This window comes from Temnothorax nylanderi, unplaced genomic scaffold (genome assembly GCF_030848795.1).
Source record: "Temnothorax nylanderi isolate EJ_2023f unplaced genomic scaffold, tnyl_v1.0 TNYL_tig0019_pilon, whole genome shotgun sequence".
NCBI classification, from domain to species: Eukaryota; Metazoa; Arthropoda; class Insecta; order Hymenoptera; family Formicidae; genus Temnothorax; species Temnothorax nylanderi.
In genome coordinates, this window is record NW_027249081.1 from 1,269,037 (window position 1) to 1,275,993 (window position 6,957).

A 6,957-nucleotide genomic window follows, 5' to 3' on the forward strand; every position below is an offset into this window, starting at 1 on the left:
TTTTGTATATTAATGACATACGATATATGTAATCACACTCTGTGCAACTAATTCTTAATTAAAATATCGAGTCTAAATAATATAACTGCGGAGAAAATAGCAAATCTAATCTAAAATTTTTAACACATTACATAAAAAAATAAAAATATATAATATAAATTTAAAATCAAATAATATAATATATATATATATATAATTTTTTTCAAAAAATTATTTTTGTAAGAAATATTTGGTTCTCAATTTTTCTGAGACTACTCACTACTAACTTTTAAAAGTATATAGTAATATAATGTTTCTCATCTGACATAACTTTAACATAGTAAACGGTGCAATCCATGAGATCTTTCTGAGAAACAAAACTCCACTACTGCGTCTCATATACTTCAAACGCACAAAGATGACGATTGTGACAGACTGTTATCAGTGTAGTATATAAAAAGAAAACTTCCCCCCTTTGATGGACTTATAACAATATGCTTACTTTGGCAAACGCAGGTTCATTATCATTACTTATACATATTATAGAATTTAAATCATATTTATTCCCGTTTATTATTATCCACGTTATACATTCATAATCTTTAAAAGAGTCATGAGACAAAAGGTTTTGTAAACAGTCGTAATTACTCATTACATACAATTTCGAAACAGTAGTGCCAACAGAAATATCATCTGTAAAACCTTGATTGCACAGAAATCTATAGCATAGTTGCAGTTGGTGTTTTAAACTTAGTGTAAACGAAGGATTTACTCGCGATTTACATATCTTACTGTTTTCTTTAATTTGTAAGTGTTTAGCTTCAAATCGTGTACATGTCATGTTTTTTAAAGGACCATATGTGCGCATAATTCTTCAGTAATGCAGTAAATTATGGTGTTTGTATTTTAATGAATTAGGAAATAATTTGCCGCGTACAGAAAGATATTCAAAAACAAGCACTTCCAATAAATCAACAGTTTGTCTATTTACGGCATGTAAGAAAACAATACATACGATCTGTCGTAAAATTAAGTATAATTCCCAGATAACGTTATTGACTGGAATAATATCTCCAATAATTAAACAAAGATTTAGAACAAGGTATTTCATTTCGGAAGATGAAATAATCAAATACTCTTTTTTCTATAAAAATTTTGCGTTATTACAGGAATATTTTCACCGAAAGAGATTTTCTTAAAATATCGAAGTCTTTCATTGAAAATTTTTAGCGTCTCCCTCTAGGAGATCGTGCATGGGATCAACAGAAAAGTTCTCTGCAACATGGAAACTGGGAATACTATTAAGAATGCACTCTTCGTCTATTCCAAAAATCTTTTCTTTACAGTGATCTGTATAATTTGTAACCGTTCGTATTAAGTCCACGTTTTCTCGCACCTGTTTCTGAATATCTTGTTTAGCAATAAGACAAATTCTGCAACAATATGTCGAATTAAAACTTCTAGAAAATCCTAACATGGTATTCAACCCTAAATTATCTCCTGCAATAAAGCACAATTTAAAAAATACCGCTTTTACTTCACCGTTAATTTTAATCTGTATACCATTTACTTCCAAATCTGTTATAACTTCAATAACTTTGTTAAATATTTTTTTATTTCCTAAATGCTTGTGATCAACGGAATTATGGAGTTGAAGTAGAAAAATGTTTTCTAGTCTGCTGGAATACTCTTCAGGAATACATGGAATTGTACAATAAACGGCGCCGAGCTTATGGATACCTTTATGTGAACCTAGAGGATTATTAATTTCAATATCGTCTGAAAACAAAATTAATACAATTTTACTGTTCGAATCTTTTACAGTAGACTTCCAGAATGAACTTTGAGTTATTGAAGTGATAATATTATTATCGTTTTTACATCTTTCAATGTAGGCAGTTATAGTGGAGAAAACGTTAGGAAGTTCAAGAAATTTTATTAATACTGTTTTCAATGGTATAATACTAATATTTTTGTGACATGTAAACGATTTTTTCTTTTTGTTAATTGGACCAAATATAATGGATGTGTCTATTGTTATAGTCGACGGCATTATTAAGCAACCAATACTCTTTAAATATTTAAAGGTAGAATATTCAGTTTTAAAATCATCAAACGCGGTTTTTATTATCTGCAATATATCCTGCAAACCGTCAATACTGTTATATTTGATCTTCAACATTGGTAAGCAAACACTATTATAAAATGATGACATAGTTTGAATAATATCGTTAGTAACAGTACGGTTTAATGTTCTGTAAGCATAAATACGAATATTGAATATGTGGCAGATCACTAATGGATTGGTGGTATCATTCATGATGACATTAGCACCAGTGATTTTTTTCATTCGCCAACATTTGGTCATTTTTCTCATTCTGAGCAGTGATGCAAGTTCTGGCTACGAGCACCCACGGTGCTCTTGGAGTGGGGGGGCCACTACAAGCGCGCGCCGTGTCCGTGTGACGCTCCGCGCTCGGCTCTGCTCGGGTCTTAGAGACGAGCAGACATATCTCCTTTCCACCAAGGCAGCCATGAGGCGACGCGCGACGCGTTCCGCGTTTCTGTTACGTTGCTTCCGTAATGCTGTTTTAAATGCTAGATTTTACAGATGTATTTTCCAATAACTCTCGTCAGTCGCTAAATGTATCTCAGATATATTAAAATAATACTTTTCTAACTTCTTCATATGTTTAATATAAATTTCTTCCCAATAATTCCCTATAATTGTATATAATTATTAGACATGTATAAAATATTTTTCCTTATAAAATAAGAGAATAAATATAATTTAACAAATAATATACATAAATCTTGTAACATATTTATTTTGGTCGTAGTTAACTTATATTAATATAAGTTTACTATATAATAATATGATACATATTATTATATCATACATGTTAATGACGTACAGAAATGAATAATATTAAAGACATAATATTACATTGTAATAATAGAATATATATATATATATATATATGTATATATATATATATATATGTTTTACAAATAATTGCTGTTGCAAATTTAAAAAATGCATTTTCTGCTGTGAAATTAGAATTTGCGTGTTATTTGCGTATATTAAATGTAATGTATAATTTATTATTATTAAAAGTGGTCTTCCATACTACCCATGAGGTGCCACTAATAAAGCGCGTTAGGTTTTTTTACGTGGACCTTCGCCTGTAGCCCTATCATACCACATTTTAATATATTGAAAATTTTATTACTTGGTATACTGCTAAAGAAGACACACACACATAATTACTGTTGCAATTAAATAAAAACTGAAAATGTTGAGTTGTAATAATTTACATTGTTAATAAAAAATCGTTTGAAAAAAGAATTTGAAGAGAATCCTAAGTAGATCATTTTAAGATTCAGAACAGATACAAATCGTTTTAGGACAACATCTTGTATATATAGAATGTATTGGTAGGGGAAAAGGATTTAAGATAAAAATAAAATCAATATATAATAAATTTTTTTTATTTTTTAAAAATTGATGTAAAAATTACAAGTACGGCCTCCCCGGCCACCCCGGCCACCCCGGCCACCCCGGCCACTCCAGCCACTCCGGCCACCCCAGCCACTCCGGCCACCCCAGCTACCTTGGCCATCCCGGCCACTTCGGCCACCTCGGCCACCTTGGCCACCTCTACCACCTCGGCCACCCCGCTGCCGGTACCATTTGGCGCGGGCTTTACCCGCTCCTCTTTTCCGTTTTACTAAAAAATAAATGTAAATAAACATTATTAGTGAAATAAAATAATATACATATTAAAATTAATATTATTATATATTATACATTAATTATGAAACTTATAAATAATATTTATTACATAATAAAATGACCAAGATCAAGCAATATTAAGGAAAGTTCTATTAGACAAAAACGCTAATTTATTTATTTTTAATTAAATATTGTACCTTCATTAACTGGCAGCGGCTGCTGCTGCTGTTGTTGCTGCTGCTGCTGCTCCTGCTCCTGCTCCTGCCTCTGTCCCTGTCCCTGCTGCTGCTGCTCTAGTTCTATTGGAACAGGCTGCTGCTGCTGCTGGTACAGGAAATCCAGCTTTCGCTGCATTTCCTCGAAAATTTTTGCGAGGTTTCGCTTTGGCTGATTTACGTTTTCTGTACAAATAATTGTATAATCAACAATTAATAAATATATCTCAAAGCTATGAACAAAATTATAAAAACGCTTCTGCCTATTATCAAACCATCTTCAATATAAATCTTCACTGGCTTTATTGATCAACAAGTGCAAATTTAAAAAATTACGTTTAATATTACGTTTAATATTACGTTACGTTTTTAATTATTATATTTTATTAACTCAAGTTTGTGGTATTAATTATACTATAACGTGGCTTGATAGTAGATAGAAACATTGAAGTATAATGATTACTTACGGGACGAATTGTCTGCCATGTTCTCCTTTTGCATGTCGAAACCAAAATAGTGGAAATCGCTTCGTGGTCCACGCCGCGCCGCCACGCGTAAACAATCGCGTTGCGCGTTGTACATTGTTTCTCTTTTTGAGTACTCCCTTCTTTGACCATCTCGTCCAATTGAATCAGCGAAGAAATTTTCTTAATCTTGTTATTAAAGATCTTCAGTCGAATAAATATGTTGACACTTTGAGCTAATTCGCCGACGTATAAAATATGATGAATACGATCCTTTTCTTTATTTATCTCTTCCAAATTTTCCTTTTCCTTATGGATACAATCCTTTTCCTTAATCGTCTCTTGTATGATTTCATCCTTTTCTTTAGTTATCTTTTCGGATTTTTGTATGATTTCATAATTGTTTTTAGTTATCTCTTGTATGATTTCATCCTTTTCTTTAGTTATCTTTTCGAATTTTTGTATGATTTCATAATTGTTTTTGGTTATCTTTTCCAAATTTTGTATGATTTTATCCTTTTTTTTGCTTTCTCATAGAGGAAGCTTTGTTTTCGTGAAAAATTAAAATAAGCATTTCTACAGCTCGCGGAGTAAAATATACTTTTTGACAAAAATTATTTTCTTTTACACGTATATAAAAATTCTTATCAAAATTCAGTTAATATCTATTAAATAGATATGTTTATATAATATTTATTTATTATACGGACATGTGCACATTATTTCAGAATTTCGCAATTTAAATGAATTTAACAAAAATGAAATAAATTGCAAAATGAACACAGACAAAGGCTGCTTAGAGTCATGGGCTAAAAACGATTAAAATCTTACAAATTCTTTAAAAACACCTATAGCTCCGGTATTTGATCAACGATGGGAAGGTAAGTTCGCAACCTTGAGAAGGAATTGCGATATATATAGAATGCATTATAATGTTACAAACAAAATGTATCTTTAAGGTATCTTTAAGATATCTTCCAATAACGTGCACATAAAATTTTCAGAATTTAAGCAGTATGAGAATTTCGGAGATGTCTATGATTATATAAATTATAATTTTACTACCGACGTAACGTTCTCTTTTTCGGTTCGCGCGTCCCGTAACGTGCATATATTACTTGGCAATGGTAAGGATGATAAAAAAGATTCTTGCTATTGGATTATAATAGGCGGTTGGAATAATACGTTGTCCGTCATACGAAAGTGTGTGATGGGTGTTCCTCTACCTGCGGAAAGGCTCGCGGAAGATTCGAAATGCATGAAGGATGAAGGCACTATGGCTTCCTTTCAGGTAAATAGATGTACAAAAATTGTAAAAACATTTCTGTATCATTCTGATATCCCGAAAAAAAAAATAAATCAATTGAAAAAAAATTTGATTATCTTTACGCTCTCTATCTTGATTATTTTACGTTCTTTACGACATCTTCCTAAGAACAGAATCTTCTAAAATCTAAATCCGCAAAAACTATCGCTACGATCGATACGTAGCGAACTGATGTTTGGTAAGGATTAATCCGTGAGTGTTTGTATTGTGAAAAATTAGGCAATTGGTCGCGTATGAATAGCAATACCTTCAAATATTTCCAAGCCTTATTGCAAACATTTTATTTTATATTTTAGTTTCTTACATGGTATAAAAGTAAAAAGTAATCGTAATAGTAATCGAGAAAGGACGAGGGCAACGGATGTTTTAGCAGATTATTGAGATTTTTGTTACGCGCGATGTCTAGGAACATTTCCGTCTTGCAAGTCCTTTGATGAGTTGTATTCTGTGTTGAGAAAATGTTGGGTGACATCAAGCAATGATAGCCATTTTCGATTATGTTTTCGTTCGTTTGGTTCCTTATCTCCCTCCAGCAGTCGTCGAAGTAGGCCGATAAGACTGACGAAATGTCTGCAACTGGCGGCACATTGCAATTATTCGTCCAATGTAACTGTCTCATTTGAGAAGCAGGCTCATTGCTTTGCGATTATCTACTCTAGCCGCGTAATTTAACAGCGTATTACCTTTTTCTTCAAAATTAGAAATTATAGAATACAATCAGAACGAATCTGTAAAGTTTTTAAAAAGAGTAGTCTCGAAAATTGAGAAATAATCTATTTATGTTGAAAAGACTATAGTTTCTCTGTTATTTATGACATTTCATACTCACTGTCAGTGCATTGGACATTCATGTTATTCTGTTCCAAAATTAATTCCAGACACCTTAGCAGATTCGATGTATCGTCGACTCCTTGTCTTCCTCGCATTCCCAGCTCCACGCAGACACTCAGAATCAAATCGTTGGCCATCTCGCGGGGTTCCATCTGTAGCAATTTCTCAAGAATAACATGATGGCCATTCTGAACAGCCGCACATACGGCTTTTCTCACGTTCAAGTGTCTTCCTTCAAATCTCTCTAGAATTTTCATCACTGCAATTCGAAAGTTATGTTGTGCGGATATCGTTAGCAGATTCTCGCGGCCGAACGACGATTCTTTCTCAGAATATCTGCCACATAAGGTCGCGCCATATAGTCCATAAAACCTATCTCGTCTCTGTTTTCTAAGTACTCCTCGA

At 32.5% G+C, this 6,957-nt stretch overlaps 1 pseudogene; it reads right to left on the minus strand.

The window, feature by feature from the left end:
* Window positions 1–268: 268 nt before the first annotated feature.
* Window positions 269–2,347, minus strand: LOC139768896 (uncharacterized; annotated as a pseudogene).
* Between the last annotated feature and the right edge of the window lie 4,610 nt (window positions 2,348–6,957).